Consider the following 21619-nt stretch of genomic DNA (forward strand, 5'->3'; position numbering starts at 1 on the left):
TAAGGAAATATCGATTTAAGAAACTTTCTTTATAATAAGTACACGGAAGTATATGTCATGATACTTTGTACTACAACTGGAGATACAAAACTTACTGATAGTATATTTCATGATACTTTGTACTACAACTGGAGATACAAAACTTACTGATAGTATATTTCATGATACTACAACTGGGGATACAAAAATTACTGATAGTATATGTCATGATACTTTGTACTACAACTGGGGATACAAAACTTACTGATAGTATATTTCATGATACTTTGTAATACAACTGGAGATACAAAACTTACTGATAGTATATTTCATGATACTTTGTAATACAACTGGAGATACAGAACTTACTGATAGTATATGTCATGATACTTTGTACTACAACTGGAGATACAAAACTTGCTGATAGTATATGTCATGATACTTTGTACTACAACTGGGGATACAAAACTTACTGATAGTATATTTCATGATACTTTGTTCTACAACTGGAGATACAAAACTTACTGATAGTATATTTCATGATAACTTGTACTACAAATGGAGATACAGGACTTACTGATAGTATATTTCATGATAACTTGTACTACAAATGGAGATACAGGACTTACTGATAGTATATTTCATGATAATTTGTAATACAACTGGAGATACAGGACTTACTGATAGTATATTTCATGATACTTTGTACTACAAATGGAGATACAGGACTTACTGATAGTATATTTCATGATAACTTGTACTACTAATGGAGATACAGAACTTACTGACAGTATATTTCATGATAACTTGTACTACAAATGGAGATACAGAACTTACTGATAGTATATTTCGGGTTCCAGGGGTGAGGGGGGGGGGGGGGGGTTGTTCGGTGTATGAATCTCTGATATAGGCATGTGTCAAGTTTTGTAAAAAAAAAAAAAAAAAAAATCATGATAGATGTTTATGAAGTTTGTAATCCGAGGCATTGAGAAAACCCGAGGATCATGAAATTTACAATTTTCGTAGAGGCCTTCCTGCTCTGCATCATTATGCATTTAGTTTTTCTTAAACATGTGCAGTTCTTGAGAATATTTTTGAAAATTGGTTAAGTTTGAGCAGTTTTTGCCCCACCCTAAAGCCCCGGGGTGTAGGAATCCTGAAATTTACAATTTACGTCCCCCTTGCTCCAAAGATGCTTCATACCAAAGGATGAAGTGAAATGGTTATATGAAATGACCCTTAATATATGTATCAAAATATTTTTTTTTTTTCATGTTAAAATTTAAAGGATTCAACTAGTCTTATTGACTTTTGCACTTTCAATTTAAATGTTACACGGCACATGAATTCGCCATAAGTTTAACCTTGGGGTTGCCTCATAACCTTAAATTCCCATAGGAATTTGGCCCCGCCCATACTTTTACAGATCTGGAAATATATAGACGATATTAGGTACAGTTAAATAACTTAGGCTATGGTTGTATAATATCATAAACTTTTAAATTTCGTAATACGACGTATGGCGATAAACGTAGGCCATATTGCCGATACTTAAAACAAAAATAGCAAAATTTTCACTAGAAACCTCAACCTGTTTGAAGTCGATGACCTTTCCGGAATAGCTCGCTCTATACAAAACACGATATCACGTGATCTGGATGTATTGTCCGCTGTTTTAGGAACATAGACACGTCTTCAACGTCATGTACTTTACACAGAGTGTATTCGATATATACGGTATACATGTATATGTAATTATTAACTAAATTTGATAAATTGTATTAAGTTATATACACGTGTAGATATCGTTATCAGAAATAAGTTGACGTTTCTGAATCTAATATTCTAAACAAATAATTATTTATTTTCTTTGTTTACATTACATGCTAAGTAGAATGCACTAGTATGATTTTACTTTCTTTATTAACATTTTACACATTACAGGTAAATCTTTTGTTTATTATTCTACCTGTAATATAATTAACCGAAACATAAAGACTTACGCGTGTCCTACATATACATGTACTTTCACAGCCCGCGCTTTTTAAATATGAAAATAGATAATCAAGTTATATTAATAAATAATGATACAAGCCCAGATATTTATGATATACTACAGTATTTCCCTTCAAGGCTAATTCGATCAAGAGCCTGAGAAATTGAGAGGAGGTGTTTTTATTTATTTATTTTTTTAATTTATTTATTGATTGATTGTGAGCACTTGTGACATATATTTAGTACATCACAACGTAACAGAGGGTTTGAACGAAACGTATGTTGACGGTTAACAGTTATAATGTAATTTTCGTATTTAGTTGAAAATAACGATTTGAATGACAATAAGATCTGTACTGATTTCTGATATCATTCTTTTTTTCATCGGCGATATGTATGACCGAATGTGCTTCTGATAACGTGTTTAAGTACATGTCTCAGCAGTATCATCACCACGAATAAATAGCATGCATTAACATACCGATCACACATGCAGCATACAATAGCATGCATTAACATACCGATCACACATGCAGCATACAATAGCATGCATTAACATACCGATCACACATGCAGCATACAATAGCATGCATTAACATACCGATCACACATGCAGCATACAATAGCATGCATTAACATACCGATCACACATGCAGCATACAATAGCATGCATTAACATACCGATCACACATGCAGCATACAATAGCATGCATTAACATACCGATCACACATGCAGCATACAATAGCATGCATTAACATACCGATCACACATGCAGCATACAATAGCATGCATTAACATACCGATCACACATGCAGCATACAATAGCATGCATTAACATACCGATCACACATGCAGCATACAATAGCATGCATTAACATACCTATCACACATGCAGCATACAATAGCATGCATTAACATACCGATCACACATGCAGCATACAACAGCATGCATTAACATACCGATCACACATGCAGCATACAATAGCATGCATTAACATACCGATCACACATGCAGCATACAATAGCATGCATTAACATACCAATCACACATGCAGCATACATGTATTCAGTTAAATTTATGCATAGCTTCCACTTAAAAAATATTAGGATTCTAAAACAATTAAATACATGTAATGTCGCGTGAGTTGTAAACGGGGAAAGCACGAGAGCTAGTGAATGTTGTCATTATGTTAAGACACGCCCACTTTGTTTATCATTATTCATGAAGGATTACTATGACGAAAACTGTTATAAGGTTTTAAAATCACTTGATATTTCGATATTCCTCGTGACAAAAAGCAACTCTAAGTGCTGTTTCACCTCATCCTTTAAAAAGAATTAGTAATCAAGAACAAGAGACTAATGGGCCACATCGCTCACCCGAGTCATCTTGGCCATAGCTAAAGATTTTAGAAGATTTTAAAAGATTTTTTCTATACATTAGTATGTAAAATTTTGACCCCCTATTATGGCCCCATCCTACCCCTGGGGCCCACGATTTGAACAAACTTGAATCTGCACTATGTCAGGAAGCTTTCATGTAAATGTAAACTTTACTGGTCCAGTGATTCTTCAGAAGAATATTTTTAATTATTGTCCCTATACAAACCCTGTATATTTGGATGTAAAACGTTGATTCCCTATTGTGGCTCCATCCTACTCTCCGGGGCCATGATTTTAATACACTTGAATCTGCATTATGTTAGGAAGCTTTCATGTAAATCTCGACTCTTCTGGCCCAGTGATTCTTGAGAAGAAGATTTTTAAAATTTTCTCTATTTATTCCCATGTTAAATTTGGTTTCCTATTGTTGTCCCATCCTACCGGGTACCCCTGGGGGTCATGATTTGAAAAAAACTAGAATCTGCAAAAAGGTCAAACTTTCAAATATAATTCAACAATAGTATTGATATCATTGTCAAATCAGGTAGCAAGAGACCAATGGGCCACATCGTTCAGCAGAGTCCCCTTGGCCCATATTTAAGGACTCTCTGTATATTTGCTTGTAAAACTTTAATCTCTATTGTGGCAATAACCCAATCCCGGGGGGCATGAATTTTCTTGCAAACTTGAATCTGCATTATGTCAGGAAGCATTCTTGTAAATGTAAAATTTACTGGCCCAGTGATTCTTCAGAAGATTTGTAATGCTTTTCCTTATATACTAGAATGCAAAACTTTGATTCCCTAATGTGGTTCCATCCTACCCCCGGGGGCCATGATTTTAACAAACTTGAATCTACACTATGTCAGGAAGCTTTCATGTAAATTTATACTTTTCGGTTCTGGAGAATATTTGTTGAAATTTGTAAGATTTTGTTAGCTTCTGGCCCGTTCCTAAAGCCAAAGAGGTACAGGAGGCCTGGAATGTACAATCTATGTCCCCCATGTTCCAAAGATGCTTCATATCAAATTCGAAAAGGATCAGAATGGTGCTTATTAGGAAGTACTACCTGCTCTTTCTAAAAATATCCATTTAGTTCCAATTTCGTATCAATAACACTAAAGAAGATTTAGTATCAACTGGAATGAGGAACAACACACCAGAGAAATTTAAGGAGGAATAACACACAGAGAAATGTAAGGAGGAATAACACACAGAGGAATTTTAGGAGGAATAACTCACAGAGAAATTTAAGGAGGAATAACACACAGAGAAATTTAACGAAGGATAACACACAGAGAAATTTAAGGAGGAATAAGACACCAGAGAAATTTAAGGAGGAATAACACACCAGAGAAATTTAAGGAGGAATAACACACAGAGAAATTTAAGGAGGAATAACACACCAGAGAAATTTAAGGAGGGATAACACACCAGAGAAATTTAAGGGGGAAGAACACACCAGAGAAATTTAAGGAGGAATGACACACTAGAGAAGTTTAATGAGGAATGACACGCCAGAGAAATTTAAAGAGGAATAACCCACCAAGGAAATTTAAGGAGGAGTAAAACAAAGGAGGAATAACGCACAGAGAAGTTTAATGAGGAATAACACATCAGAGAAATTCAAGGAGGAATAACACACCAGAGAGTATTAAGGGGGGAAACACACCAGAGAAATTTAAGGAGGAATAACACAGAGAAATTTAAGGAGGAAAAACACACCAGAGGAATTTAAGGAGGAATAACACACAGAGAAGATTCAGGAGGAATAATACGACAGAGAAATTTAAGGAGGAATAACACATCAGAGAAATTTAAGGAGGAATAACACACAGAGAAATTTAAAGAGGAATAACACATCAGAGAAATTTAAGGAGGAATAACACGCAAGGGAAATTTAAGGAGCAATAACACACCAGAGGAATTTAAGGAGAAAAAACACACACAGAAGTTTCAGGAGGAATAGCACACCAGAGAAATTTAAGGAGGAATAACAGACAGAAAAATTTAAGGAGGAATAACACACAAAGAAGTTTAAGGAGGAATAATACACCAGAAAAATTTAAGGAGGAATAACACATCAGAGAAATTTAAGGAGGAATAATTCAACAGTGAAATTTAAGGAGGAATAACACACAGAGAAGTTTAAGGAGGAATAAAACATCAGAGAAATTTAAGGAGGAATAACACACCAGAGAAATTTAGGCAGGAATAACACACAGAGAAATTTAAGGAGGAATAACACATCAGAGAAATTTAAGGAGGAATAACACACAACCGAAATTTAAGGAGGAATAACATACCAGAGGAATTTAAGGAGGAATAACACACAAAGAAGTTTCAGGAGGAATAACACACCAGAGAAATTTAAGGAGGAATAATAAACAGAGAATTTTAAAGAGGAATAACACACCAGAGAAATTTAAGAAAGAATAACACACAGAGATTATTAAGGAGGAATAACACACCAGAGAAATTTAAGGAGGAATAATACATCAGAAAAATTTAAGGAGGAATAATACAACAGAGAAATTTAAGGAGGAATAACACACAGAGAAGTTTAAGGAGGAATAACACATCAGAGAAATTTAAGGAGGAATAACACACAGAGAAGTTTAAGGAGGAATAACACACCAGTGAAATGTAAGGATGACTAACACACCAGAGAAATTTAAGGAGGAATAACACACAGAGAAGTTTAAGGAGGAATAACACACCAAAGAAATTTAAGGGGGGATCACACCAGAGAAATTTAAGGAGGAATAACACATCAGAGAAATTTGAGGAGGAATAATGCAACAGTGAAATTTACGGAGAAATAACACACAGAGAAGTTTAAGGAGGAATAACACACAGAGAAATTTAAGGATGAATAACACACCAGAGAAATTTAGGGAGGAATAACACACAGAGAAATTTAAGGAGGAATAACACATCAGAGAAATTTAAGGAGGAATAACACACAACCGAAATTTAAGGAGGAATAACATACCAGAGGAATTTAAGGAGGAATAACACACAAAGAAGCTTCAGGAGGAATAACACACCAGAGAAATTTAAGGAGGAATAATACACAGAGAAGTTTAAAGAGGAATAACACACCAGAGAAATTTAAGAAAGAATAACACACAGAGAAAATTAAGGAGGAATAACACACCAGAGAAATTTTAGGAGGAATAATACATCAGAAAAATTTAGGGAGGAATAATACACAGAAAAGTTTAAGGAGGAATAACACATCAGAGAAATTTAGGGAGGAATAATACACAGAGAAATTTAAGGAGGAATAACACACAACCGAAATTTAAGGCGGAATAACATACCAGAGGAATTTAAGGAGGAATAACACACCAGAGAAATTTAAGGAGGAATAATACACAGAGAAGTTTAAGGAGGAATTACACACAAGGGAAATTTAAGGAGCAATAACACACCAGAGGAATTTCAGGAAGAATAACACACCAGAGAAATTTAAGGAGGAATAACACACAAGGGAAATTTAAGGAGCAATAACACACCAGAGGAATTTAAGGAGAAAAAACACACACAGAAGTTTCAGGAGGAATAGCACACCAGAGAAATTTAAGGAGGAATAACAGACAGAAAAATTTAAGGAGGAATAACACACAGAGAAGTTTAAGGAGGAATAACACACCAGAGAAATTTAAGGAGGAATAACACATCAGAGAAATTTGAGGAGGAATAATGCAACAGTGAAATTTAAGGAGGAATAACACACAGAGAAGTTTAAGGAGGAATAACACACCAGAGAAATTTAAGGATGAATAACACACCAGAGAAATTTAGGGAGGAATAACACACAGAGAAATTTAAGGAGGAATAACACATCAGAGAAATTTAAGGAGGAATAACACACAACCGAAATTTATGGAGGAATAACATACCAGATGAATTTAAGGAGGAATAACACACAAAGAAGTTTCAGGAGGAATAACACACCAGAGAAATTTAAGGAGGAATAATACACAGAGAAGTTTAAAGAGGAATAACACACCAGAGAAATTTAAGAAAGAATAACACACAGAGAAAATTAAGGAGGAATAATACATCAGAAAAATTTAAGGAGGAATAACACACCAGCGAAAATTAAGGAGGAATAACACACCAGAGAAATTTAAGGAGGAATAATACATCAGAAAAATTTAAGGAGGAATAATACACAGAGAAGTTTAAGGAGGAATAACACATCAGAGAAATTTAAGGAGGAATAACACACAGAGAAGTTTAAGGAGGAATAACACACCAGTGAAATGTAAGGATGACTAACACACCAGAGAAATTTAAGGAGGAATAACACACAGAGAAGTTTAAGGAGGAATAACACACCAAGGAAATTTAAGGGGGGATCACACCAGAGAAATTTAAGGAGGAATAACACATCAGAGAAATTTGAAGAGGAATGATGCAACAGTGAAATTTACGGAGAAATAACACACAGAGAAGTTTAAGGAGGAATAACACACAGAGAAATTTAAGGAGGAATAACACACCAGAGAAATTTAAGGAGGAATAACACACAACCGAAATTTAAGGAGGAATAACATACCAGAGGAATTTAAGGAGGAATAACACACAAAGAAGTTTCAGTAGGAATAACACTCCAGAGAAATTTAAGGAGGAATAATACACAGAGAAGTTTAAAGAGGAATAACACACCAGAGAAATTTAAGAAAGAATAACACACAGAGAAAATTAAGGAGGAATAACACACCAGAGAAATTTAAGGAGGAATAATACATCAGAAAAATTTAAGGAGGAATAATACACAGAGAAGTTTAAGGAGGAATAACACATCAGAGAAATTTAGGGAGGAATAACACACAGAGATATTTAAGGAGGAATAACACACAACCGAAATTTAAGGAGGAATAACATACCAGAGGAATTTAAGGAGGAATAACACACAAAGAAGTTTCAGGAGGAATAACACACCAGAGAAATTTAAGGAGGAATAATACACAGAGAAGTTTAAGGAGGAATAACACACAAGGGAAATTTAAGGAGCAATAACACACCAGAGGAATTTCAGGAAGAATAACACACCAGAGAAATTTAAGGAGGAATAACACACAAGGGAAATTTAAGGAGCAATAACACACCAGAGGAATTTAAGGAGAAAAAACACACACAGAAGTTTCAGGAGGAATAGCACACCAGAGAAATTTAAGGAGGAATAACAGACAGAAAAATTTAAGGAGGAATAACACACAGAGAAGTTTAAGGAGGAATAACACACCAGAGAAATTTAAGGAGGAATAACACATCAGAGAAATTTGAGGAGGAATAATGCAACAGTGAAATTTAAGGAGGAATAACACACAGAGAAGTTTAAGGAGGAATAACACACCAGAGAAATTTAAGGATGAATAACACACCAGAGAAATTTAGGGAGGAATAACACACAGAGAAATTTAAGGAGGAATAACACATCAGAGAAATTTAAGGAGGAATAACACACAAAGAAATTTAAGGAGGAATAACATACCAGAGGAATTTAAGGAGGAATAACACACAAAGAAGTTTCAGGAGGAATAACACACCAGAGAAATTTAAGGAGGAATAATACACAGAGAAGTTTAAAGAGGAATAACACACCAGAGAAATTTAAGAAAGAATAACACACAGAGAAAATTAAGGAGGAATAACACACCAGAGAAATTTAAGGAGGAATAATACATCAGAAAAATTTAAGGAGGAATAATACACAGAGAAGTTTAAGGAGGAATAACACATCAGAGAAATTTAGGGAGGAATAACACACAGAGAAATTTAAGGAGGAATAACACAGAACCGAAATTTAAGAAGGAATAACATACCAGAGGAATTTAAGGAGGAATAACACACAAAGAAGTTTCAGGAGGAATAACACACCAGAGAAATGTAAGGAGGAATAATACACAGAGAAGTTTAAAGAGGAATAACACACCAGAGAAATTTAAGAAAGAATAACACACAGAGAAAATTAAGGAGGATAACACACCAGAGAAATTTAAGGAGGAATAATACATCAGGAAAATTTAAGGAGGAATAATACACAGAGAAGTTTAAGGAGGAATAACACATCAGAGAAATTTAAGGAGGAATAACACACAGAGAAGTTTAAGGAGGAATAACACACCAAAGAAATTTAAGGGAGGATCACACCAGAGAAATTTAAGGAGGAATAACACATCAGAGAAATTTCAGGAAGAATAACACACAGAAAAGTTTCAGGAGGAATAACACACAGAGAAGTTTAATTAGGAATAACACACCAGAGAAATTTAAGGAGGAATAACACACCAGAGAAATTTAAGGTGGAATAACACACCAGAGAAGTTTAAGGAGGAATAACACATCAGAGAAATTTAAGGAGGAATAACACACAGAGAAATTTAAGGAGGAATAACACACCAGAGAAATTTAAGGTGGAATAACACACAAAGAAGTTTAAGGGGGAATTTAACGAGGAATAACACACAGAGAAATTTAAGGAGAAATAACACATCAGAGAAATTTAAGAAGGAACAACACGCTATGACTATTCTATATGGATGAAAAGTCAAATATATATACAGCTGAAAACTTTCAGATTTACTTTATTTAGTCGAAAAATGCAATTTTACTAGAATGTAAGCTTTAGAAAACTAAAACCCTGCTGGGCAACACATAAGCAGTTAACCCGTTAACCGATGAAGCTAGCCAGCTAGGCAATCGAGTTTAAAAGGAATATGCAAGTTTTGCTGGTAAAAGTTTAACGTGTAGCGGTCACCCTGCCAAGTTCTGATCTTGCTCGACATTGCTTAACTGAGATATTCTATCACATCACTAGAAAATTCATTATCGAGGCAGTATAAGTTTCCTCTACATGTATCTGTCCGTTACACAAGTAGATTTATTCATATTTCCATTCATGTTTTAAAGGAAATCAGCCATTATGACGACGTGGTATACCTCCTTAAACACTAAATTTCACTGACCCCACCACTGGTAGACTATTTCATGTATGTTACACAATCGTCGCCCGTCCTAAATCGTTGCCGACGACCATTTGGGCATAACCTCCCACCCCAAATTGTCATCCCCCTTTCTGTAACTACATGTATTTGAAAACATCATTTACATACAAACTGGCCTTGTTTGTTCACTCCTCCCCTCCTCTCTCTTCGTCTTTTGTGGTCAGCTATAACCGCAAAAGCTTCTCTAGACCTAATATGCAAGACAGTCTAATCTTCTATCGACTTTTTCTTGTTCTGTTGTATAGATATATTTTTAAAAACATCTATTATGTTCACAGTATTTATCATTGTTGTTTTTGGTTAGTAGTGGTGTAGTTAATATTGAAAGAGTTATATTTGTTGCTGGTGGGAACGGTGTCATTGTTGTCTATATGATTTTTTTGTCCAGTCCGAGAGAGAGAGAGAGAGAGAGAGAGAGAGAGAGAGAGAGAGAGAGAGAGAGAGAGAGAGATCTGTCCAGCAATAAATCATTTTGCCTTTTGTTGTAGGGTCATTCTGCTGATCACGGGGTTGTTAGGTCTTGTGCACCGCAGATTTGTTAGTGACATCAGATTGTATTCATGAGATTACGCCTATTAGCTCTCTTTCCAAACTTCTCATTTTGGGGGAGGCATGTCAGAGGGTCACTTGTAATCTACATACAAAATTTTACATACACCAGAGATATGAGTGAGGTCAGACAGACAAACAGACCAAGCGAAACTTATGTACCCCCCCCCCCCATATAAGAGAGAGTACAATGAGATAACTTCTGTTTAACGTCAATAGAATATTGGCGGCCGACGATTTAGGACATCCGAAAATCGTCGCTCCAAATGATAATGCAATATTGTCCCAAATCGTCGGTGAAATGTCATCCCAAATCGTCGACGGCGACGATTTGGGATGGGGCGACGATTTAGGGTGTAACACATGTGTACTATTTAATTGGCTGATTTTCTCAATCCGAAATCAGACTGTTCGTCCTAATTAAATCACGTTAAAATGTAGACAATACATACATGGGTGTAATTACAGGTGTCGGTTCTACTCGTGTCAGGCGGGGGCTTCTGAAGGCTTGACTCCATAACTGACCATTTTATCAATTCTGTTTATCAATTAAAACACCAGAAATAGTCATGTCAAGTAGGAGTGTCAACGAATATTAGTCCGTTAAAATGAAAATAAAAGAAAGACAACTCTGGCAAAATGAATTGGAAAGTTTTGATTAAGAGTTATCTCTCTTTAGTTATGATCCTTAGATATTAGTGATTGGTCCGCTCGCATACTTTTATACACATTGAAACGCCATGGTGGGGGCCCGGAGGTTCCCAAAAGAAATGCAGAGACGTCGCGCACGGTACTGGTGTTACTTCCATACGCACATTAGAAAATGCTTCCGCTGTGTTTACACAGATGTATATTTTGTGGATTATTAAAGTCTTATACATCAATGGCAAGGAAAATATATAAATAATGATAATAGCTTATATAAAATATAATTTACAAGCATTTCATTAACAATAACGGAGTTATATACACGCAGATGTCGTCATTTTTCGATGTCCCGCGTTACATGAAATACGCATACGCTTTATCCACAGATTAATAAAATGATTGATTTTGTCCCAAATAAAGTAAAAATTGGTGTATGATTGTGACGTTTATCGAGAAATCAAGCGGTAAAGTCGACGTCGCGTTTTTACGATATGACGGCATGATTTTCTGCAACGTTGTTTTTTCAATCACATGTTAGGCGCTTCCTTGAGAAATCATGGAACTGTCAGTACGCACTTTAAAACACACAAGTTTCATTTATCTGTTATATATACAATTATTATATATTATATCGGTTTAAGTGTTTAGTATTGATGTTAATTAGTGCTATGCATATACTGGATTTTCGTCGAAAATAAAAAATATATTTACAGGTATTTCCCTTTCTTCGGGAAATACAGGTAAAATGAAAGTCTATAGAAATGAAAATATTTCACCTGACATCCTGAATTTATGTGTGACATATACCAAACAGTCATATTTTTAAACAGACATATTTTTAAAGTAACGTTTATCTGGGTTTACGCCCCCCCCCTCCCATTTTTAAAGTAACGTTTATCTGGGTTTACGCCCCCCCCTCCCCTATTTGAAATATTAGATCGATACAATATGAATTGCATGTATATAAAACAGCCGTCCGATTGTTGTGCTTCCTGTTGGTTTACTTTCTGCGGTGTTTACAAGTTTTACAATATGTACTATTCCTTGATTGTGAACGTACATATGTATCTTACAATGCTGTATGTACAAAATAGCATCGAATCCTAAAAATAGCCGATAAAGTTTACCATTGCGTAGCTATACAGCGATACGTTTAGTAATAATTATGTCGCTCACCTTTTGTTCGCACGTAAAAAAAATTTTAACAATTGTATTTTGGCAACACTAACCTGAAATTATAAAATGTTTTGCAAATACTAATTTATTTCCGAAATTAGAAAAAATCAACTTGTAGATTCTGCGTTCTGACCTGTAGCTTTACTCTTTTACACACACACATCTCTCGAAAAAAAATGCTTGACAAATAATTGAAAATATTTCTAAAAACCCGATGATCAATCAAATTATTGTATTTCACTTATGACGGTTAATAAAATATTTTGTAAAATTTTTAGGATCTAGACAATATCAACAATGAATATTTTCCCATGAAAAATCTTACTAATCAGAACGCAGGTGCGTGTTCTATTTACGAAAACAGTGATGACGGTGAATCAGACGATATGTCAACCGATTTAGAGGCCCGGGTACACATGTTTGGGGAAGGGATTGCCAACTTACCCCATGATCCTTGTACAGAAGATGTGAAATAACGATCTTAAATTGAAAAGGGATGCGGATGTGCGAAAAACTGTATTTCTACATTTAGTTTTTCGACATCAGAGAACACGCTATTTCCTTAACTGAGATGACGAAAAATGAAAGACTTTCATATTATGGCGAAGTTTATAAAGATAAAATCTAAATGTAGACAGTCAAAAGATGGAGATTCAATTAGAAAACGTCTTCGATACATTAAGTTTGTCGACAAACTTTTTTGATAACACACAGCATTGGCGAGTTTGCATTGAAATCTCTTATACATCATCTGATCACAAATGGGTTGGTTTCAAGAACTCATGGAAATAAACATAGGCGGCCTAAGAATGCATACGGTTTTGATGTTTTGAGGGATGTTCCTCAGTTCATATCTAGTTATGCCGAAGAGCATGGTCTGCTTCAGCCGGCAGCAGTCAACAGGAATATCGGTGTACACATAATTCTACCATGCAGTGAAAGCAAACAGTCCCTGTACAGAATATACGAAGATGTTTGTATCGATAATGACACGACAGCAGTAGGGCTACCGACGCTCAAAGGCATCTGGCAGATTTGTTGTCCAAATATAAAATTCATGTCACCCAAGACTGAAGTATGTCCTATCTGTGAACAACACAAAGATCACATTCAATCGGCCATGACAAAAAAACGACAAGTTAGCTGCTCTGGACAAATATAATCTAATTAAAATCAGATCCTAGGATACGCTCACAATCGCTTACACAGAGTATACGGCGCGGATCTAAGATGTCTGATTTTAATTAGATTGGGTCAAATATAGTGCACATTTGAATGAAGTGAAAGTAGAACGACAGGTACCTTACAATAAATAAAATTCACAAACCACTAAAGTGTGAAAAAATATCTTATAAAATGTATTAAAATACTGTATTACAGCAAGTGTGTTTAAAATCCGTTGTTGTAAATACTGTGATATTTACCGATAATAAGAACTGCATGAGCAACCAGTCCTGGTACAACTAGCTTCGCCGATGTCAACAGAGCTTAACCATGTCCATTTATATACCTTTGATTACTCGCATGCTGTATACATGAAAGGTGAAGATCTATACGGAACAGTGATCAATCTCATAACTCCTATAAGCAATACAAAATAGATAGTTTGGCAAACACGGACCCCTGTACCGCATCATGTTTGTCAAGTTGGACCTCTCTACTTTGCTACACCTAGAAAGATTCAGTTGTTTGGAGTTGCTATAGAACGTAGCTTCTTGATTATTTCTGTGTACTTCCGTTTCTAAATTTAGACAATTTAATATTTTCTGGCGAACAAATAGTATTTAGTAATAGGTTTTGTAAATCACGTAGGTCAACTTCCTAGTAGATGAGGATTCGACACCGGGAAAAACGGAACACACGCCAAGGTCGCTATTAGCGTAATTTCTATGCTTCATTTTTGTTTTGAGAATTTTGGACTGGGTGAAAAAGAATGTCATCTACAATGTGATAACGCTTCAGGTTAGAATCCAAATTAAATAATTAAAGATAGTAATGAAGAAATAAGCACGATTGTGTAGTTGCACATGTAGTATGGGTCTTTCAATTTTTAAAGAAGCATTTTCATTTTACTTTGAATGAGAAAACAAATATAAATTCATGTTGACGTACTTACTTTGTAGAACGCTGAGTGACCAACACCCCCAAATGCATTTGCACATGCAAGTCCCATACCATGGCAAAAGCTTAGTGGACGTCGGGTCAGTTATTTTTCGGGGGCCCATATTGGGTCTGAATTTCGGCCCTTTCCCCTCCTAAAAATTGTCAATTTCCCCCCAGTTTAGCTTGCATTTTCCCCAATAATGAAATTATGAAAGGAAAATGTATTTGAAAAAAATAAACGTTCGATGTGAATTATATACATAAGACTTACATGTAACAAAGTGTTATGGGAATGATGATTTGGATAGAATAGTTGAAATTTTTTAGAAGGTTAAAGAAAATTAGATGTGTAAAATAAAGATAATATAATGTTTGATATGATTTTAAAACTTATTTACGATAAAATTGATTTTTCCCAATTCGACTAATATGTCAACTATTTTCCCCAATTTGAAAGCCACAGGACCCATGTAAAAATGTAGAAAAATCACTGCGGGTTTGTTTACTTAAAAAATTATACAGAAGGTCAGAGGTTGAATCTTGAATCAGTTAGCATCTGTAGTCAGAAAAAGCGGGACATCTATTAACGAAGTGGTTGTATTCGGTGGTGCTGATGGAGAATGGCTGGACTGGAAAACATTCACATCCAATTATTTCATTCCCTTCAAGGGTATTAGAAAATTCAGACACTTTGTTTTCCAAGCAGATAAGCCAGGTAGAATACGCTATTTAAAAGAACGTTGGGTGTTTTTTTTTTTTTCACATAAGAAACGGATTGTAACAAGTCTGATTTATTATGTTACCACATATCGATTTTTTCGGCTGTTAAATGTAACACCAATCCTGAAAGGGGATACATTGTAGTTGGGTGATATGTGTGGATGTTGGGGGGGGAGGGGTGCGGCGACTACGGTATAATTCGCTGACTTGCCATCTCAACAAAAAAATTCAAACCTTAATCATTTTCAAACAAGGTACTGGTACATGTATATATAATTTCCTCTCTGAATTAAACTCTTATCAATGATTTACATTTCTCCTATATATTTTGCACATTCTTCTACCGGTATTGCTGTAGCTAAAGAAGTACCAGACTCACCCGGAACAGAACTAAAACTGCTGAAAGCAGGCGTGGATACAGATGCCATCCTTCCTCCAAGCCATTCCGGCAGCTGGTTTAGCCAGAGAGAGAATGCAATACTTGTTTAAATTTATTAGACCTATTGTCAGGGCCCCGTATAAGGACGTAGTCGCCGCCTCTCCCGAAAAAGACTATAAAAACTAGTCTATTTTGAATCTGTCATAATCTAAATAATTGTTTGAATGTTGATAAATGTATACCTATATATCAGATGATAAAAAGAAATTCAGACTCATGTATTTTGATTACGTTTGAAATAGTAACAAAACGTAACAAAATACAACGTAAATTTCCAAAAATCATGACGTCAAACGACTCGATGCAAGTTTTTACCAAGTTTGATTGGGATTTTAAGGTCATTATCATTGGGCTGTAACGTAATGTTACATATCAACAGAAAGAGGAGAAATTTTTCTATCTAAAACATTTAAAAGGTGAAAAAGTGATATTTTTCACTTGTCGCGCAATGACGCGACATCAATGTACACAACCTACGTCTAGCTAAACGTAAAATGTTGCTATCATTTTTTTTAAATGATCTAAATTAAGATGATTTTTAAAAACAGTATACAAGGTATTTAAGCTATAGCATGTGTATCTCATAGATATGTTTTACTCTGGTACATGTACTTTAATTGGCTTTATCAAATGACAATTATACAGACAACATTTTGTTGCATGTACTACTGTATGTATGCATATAAAAATTCAGCATTGAACAGATACACTTACGGTGTGTAAAACGTTGCAATATTATACAAATCTTGATTTATATACGAAACTCTTTAATCATATTCGATAATCTTATTATTCATATGAGAAAATTTTAATTATATTCGATAATCTTAATATTTATATGCGAAAATTTTGATTTATATTCGATAATATTGTTATTTATTTACATTTGGTAACCTTGTTATTTATATTCGATATATAAATCTCGATTTATATTCCATAATATTTGATTCGTATTTGATAATGTTGATGTACACATGCTAGATGTACGCATGGATTTAGTCATATTGATTGTAGGTGAAATGCATAATTTTAAAAATTGATAAAAGAATTGGCTTCATTGACCATGATCTGACCTCGGATGTCTTAAATTTAACTAGTTCTAATTGTAACGGGGACCGTTACAGATGTTCCCCAAACCTCCCCCAATTAAAAAGCGATGTCCTTGTGAATCTATAGGAAAAAATCATTTTATTTTAGCCTTTAATTACATGTAGTACGTTCAATATGGTCATTTCAGTACCAAGAAATGAAAGAAAGCGTTGCACGTGCATACACGCGTACGCGTGTATGATTCCGAATTTTTGTTGATGTCGTTCAACAGGCATTTGTATCATATACCCACAGTATGAATTTCATAACGTTTCCACCAAATATAAGGAAGTTATAGCGATTTTAAAATCGTCCAATCAGAAATCAGCACACGTGCATGCACGTGCTGAGCAGTAATTCTAACCACAGCAATTTGTAAGGAGTACCAAGATACATCTAAACCCCTAATATGAATAGAATTTGATGAAAAACAAAAACGTTATCGTCCTTTAAAAATTGAACATTTAAAAAACGTTGCACGCGCATGCTCGTGTAGGTTGGCATTTTTTGTTACACCAACATATAGATACACATATTGTCTACATATGCTGTGAATATCATCTCATTCGCTTCATAAATAAGATAGTTACAAACGTGTTAGCATTATCCAATCAAAATGAAGCGCACGTGCATGCGCGTGCAAATTGGTAATTTTGACCATGTAAATCAGTTAAGGGTCTCAATATCTACCTATGATATGAATTTCAAGCCATTTCAATGAACAACAAAAAAGTTAGACTCATTCCAAAAGTTAGCGTACAAATTTTGTAATGCGCGTGCACGCGCATGCGTGCGCGTGCTGGCAAAATAACTATTATTTTTCATATGTACAAATGATATACTATCATCCTATTTAGGTTTTATATCGCTTCCTTCAATATTCTGATTTTCCATTTTGTGTACCAAAATTGCAATGCACGTGCGCGCGCGTGCATGCACGTGCAAACAAAATGACTATCACTATCCACATCTACAAACGCTATACTATCATCCTGGAAAGTTTCATATCGATCCCTTTTGTAGTTTCTGAGAACACTACCGGACAAAAAAGTACCGGAGAAAAAGAATAATAATAATAATAATAACTAGACACGATCTCGTTGCGAGCAACGAGTAGGTCTTCCGTCCGATTTGTTGATGCACTCGGAGTTAAAAAAAAAAAAAGACAAATGAGTCCCAATTTAGTTTCCGACTTTAAGACACTTTAGATATAATCAATTTTTCATATCATAAGCTTCTGAAGCAAAGTTGCGGTGAAATTCGTTTGAAATTCGACTCTCCAGGCGAGCCATAAGGCCCTCGGGCCTATTTCTTGATGTCATTTGTTAGCCCTCTATAGACTCAACAACTTTAGTTCTATATGTCTTTACAAAATATTTACCTGTAAAAAGTTATTGAGATCGACCGATATGTACAAAAAATCGACTCTACAGGCGATCCATTAGGACCATAGGCCTATTTCTTGATATCAATCGATAGATCTCGATAAACTGAACAACTTTTGTTCAATATGTCCTTACAAAATATTTACCAGTTACAAGTTTTTGAAATCGACTGATATCGACAAAAATCGACTCTACAGGCGAGCCATGAGGCCCACAGACCCATTTTTTGATATTGATCGATAGGTTATGACACATTGAACAACTTTTGTTCAATAATGCTTTTCAAAAAATATGTCGTTTTAAAGATATGAGGCGTCAAATATTTACGATTTTGGCCCTTAAAATCTCTAATGACGTAACATATGACCTACTTTTTGATTTGATAAGATCAAGCTCGTTGAGATGAACATTTCCGTTTCTACAACTTATTATAAAATATTAATAGTTTCTGAGATATTCTCAAAAACATTTGGACCCTTCTGAACCCCTAATTTAAAGGGCCAGCCCGTTTTGCTTGATATCGTAAGAAAGGCCTTGTCATTTTAAACATTTTTTGCTCAACAAGTATTTAGAAATTCTTTACCGTTCTCGAGTTATCTGTACAAGAAATATTTAGGGGCCAAACTGTAGCTCCCTAACGGGGCCACATAGGGAAAAAACGAAATGTACATATTGTTTAGATTATCATTCTGAACAACTTTTGTTCAATAATGCTTTTCAAAATATTTGTCGTTTTCAAGATATGAGGCGTCAATTATTTATGATTTTGGCCCTTAAAATCCCTTATTACGTAACATATGACCTACTTTTTGATTTGATAAGAACAAGCTCGTTTAGATGAACATTTCCGCTTCAATGACTTATTACAAAATATTAATAGTTTCTGAGATATTCTCATAAACCTTTGGACCCTTCTGGGCCCCTAATTTAAAGGGTCAGCCCCTTTTGCTTGATATCGTAAGAAAGGTCATGACATTTCAAACATTTTTTGTTCAACAAGTATTTAGAAATTCTTTACCGTTCTCGAGTTATTTCTAGAAGTAATTTTTAGGGGCCAAACTGTAGCTCCCTAACGGGGCCACATAGGGTAAAAACGAAATATGCATATTGTTCAGATCATCATTCTGAACAAGTTTTGTTCTTTATTGCTTTTCAAAATATTTGTCGTTTTCGAGATACAAGGGGTAAAAAATTTATGGTTTTGGCCCTTAAAATCCCTTATTACGTAACATATGACCTAAATTTTTATCTGAATAGATTTGAATAGTTGAGAGGAACATTTTTTGTTCTTTGACTTATACCAAAATATTAACGATTTTTGAGATATTTGATCTAGACTTTGAGCCCTTCTAGATCCCTAATTTAAGGGGCTAGCCCCTAAATCTTGATATTTTCGAAAAGATCTTGTAAATGTGCAAAACTTTTGTTCTACATGTCTTAACAAAATATTTGCAAGAAAAAAGATATTGGAGATGAAAGGTCGAAAATCGCCGAAATCGGCGAAAAATTTTGGCATCCATTTTTTCAGGTCCAGGCGAGCGTTTAGGCAAATCGCCTCCGGTAAAATCGAATCCCCCACAAATCTTCTAAAATGTTTACTCTATCTTGTGTAGAAATTTCAAGACTCTAGCTTCAAAACTAACGGAGGAGATGTGTGGACAACAAGGCCCTTCAAAAAGTCACTAAAAGAGAGATAACTCCTGACCGGAAGTGACGTCAAGCACGAAATTTTGCAAGCAAAGTCTCGTCACCAAAAGACATCTTTCCTGAACATTTCGTGAAAATCGATCGAGAAATGGCTGAGAAAAACGCGTGTACTACCAAGGAAAATAATAATAATAATAATAATAATAATGAAGAAGAAGAACGCGAACAATAATAGTAAGGTCTTCCGCAGGAGACGGAAGACCTTAATAATAATAATAACTAGTACTTATTGTAACGGGGACCGTTACACATGTTCCCCAAACATTCCCCCATTTAGGAAATGGTGCCATTTATTTCAGTACAAGTGGTTTTGACCATTGCAAACTGTGTAGCATGTGAATATATAAGTATCTTATAACATTCAGTCCATTTCATGCTAATACAAATCAGTTATAAAGATCTGAGAATTTTGTGCACGTGCACGTACGTGCATCCACGTGCTGATAAGTAATTTGATCATCTCGATGCATCACAAGTCTTACCATATGAGCACAAGAGAAGTTTCACAACTGTTCAATGAAAAACGAGAAATTAACGGCAACTCAAAACTACAAAGACCGAAATCAATACACGTGCATACACGTGTGCGTAAGTACCACACAACAATTTTGTTGATGTTAATCAATAGACATTTGAACAATATACTTGTTATATGAATTTGGTATCGATCGCTTCACTCTTAAGAAAGTTATTGGGATTTCAAAATCGTCCAATCATAATTAAGCGCACGTGCATGCGCGTGCAGGGAAGTGATTTTGAGACTATTAATAAATTGACAGGCCCAAAACATACCTGCAACCTAATTTTCAAACTTATTCATTGCAATCTCAAAATGTTATAGACCAATACTCAAATTTAGATGTCAAAAATTACAATGCACGCGCATTCACGCGCACGCGATTTTGATAATGGAAAATTTGTTGACACCATTTCACAGACATTCATATCATGGATCCTCAGGGTAAATTTGAATTCATTTCAGTTTTTAATTCAATAGTTATGACCATTTTAGTACCCGAAAAATGAAAGAAAAGCTATGCACGTGCATACACGGGCACGTGAGTATGACTCAGCATCAATGTTGATGTCATTCAATAGACATTTGATAGATATACCTACAGTATAAATTTCATATTGTTTCAATTATTTACAAGAAAGTTATGGCGATTTCAAAATCGTCCAATCACAATTTAGCACACGTGCATGCACGTGCCGGATGGTAATTATGACTATACACTTTTGTTAAGAATATCAAGATACATATACAATACAAGTTTGAAAAGATTTTGACAAAAAACAAAAAAGTTATGGTCATTGAAAGAATTGAACCTTCAAAAGACAATGAACGTGCGTGCGCATGCGCATTTGCAATATTTATTACATCGATCTGTAGATATTTGACATGTCTACCTATCCTGTAAAT

Source organism: Ostrea edulis, chromosome 9, assembly GCF_947568905.1.
Source record: "Ostrea edulis chromosome 9, xbOstEdul1.1, whole genome shotgun sequence".
Taxonomy (NCBI): Eukaryota; Metazoa; Mollusca; class Bivalvia; order Ostreida; family Ostreidae; genus Ostrea; species Ostrea edulis.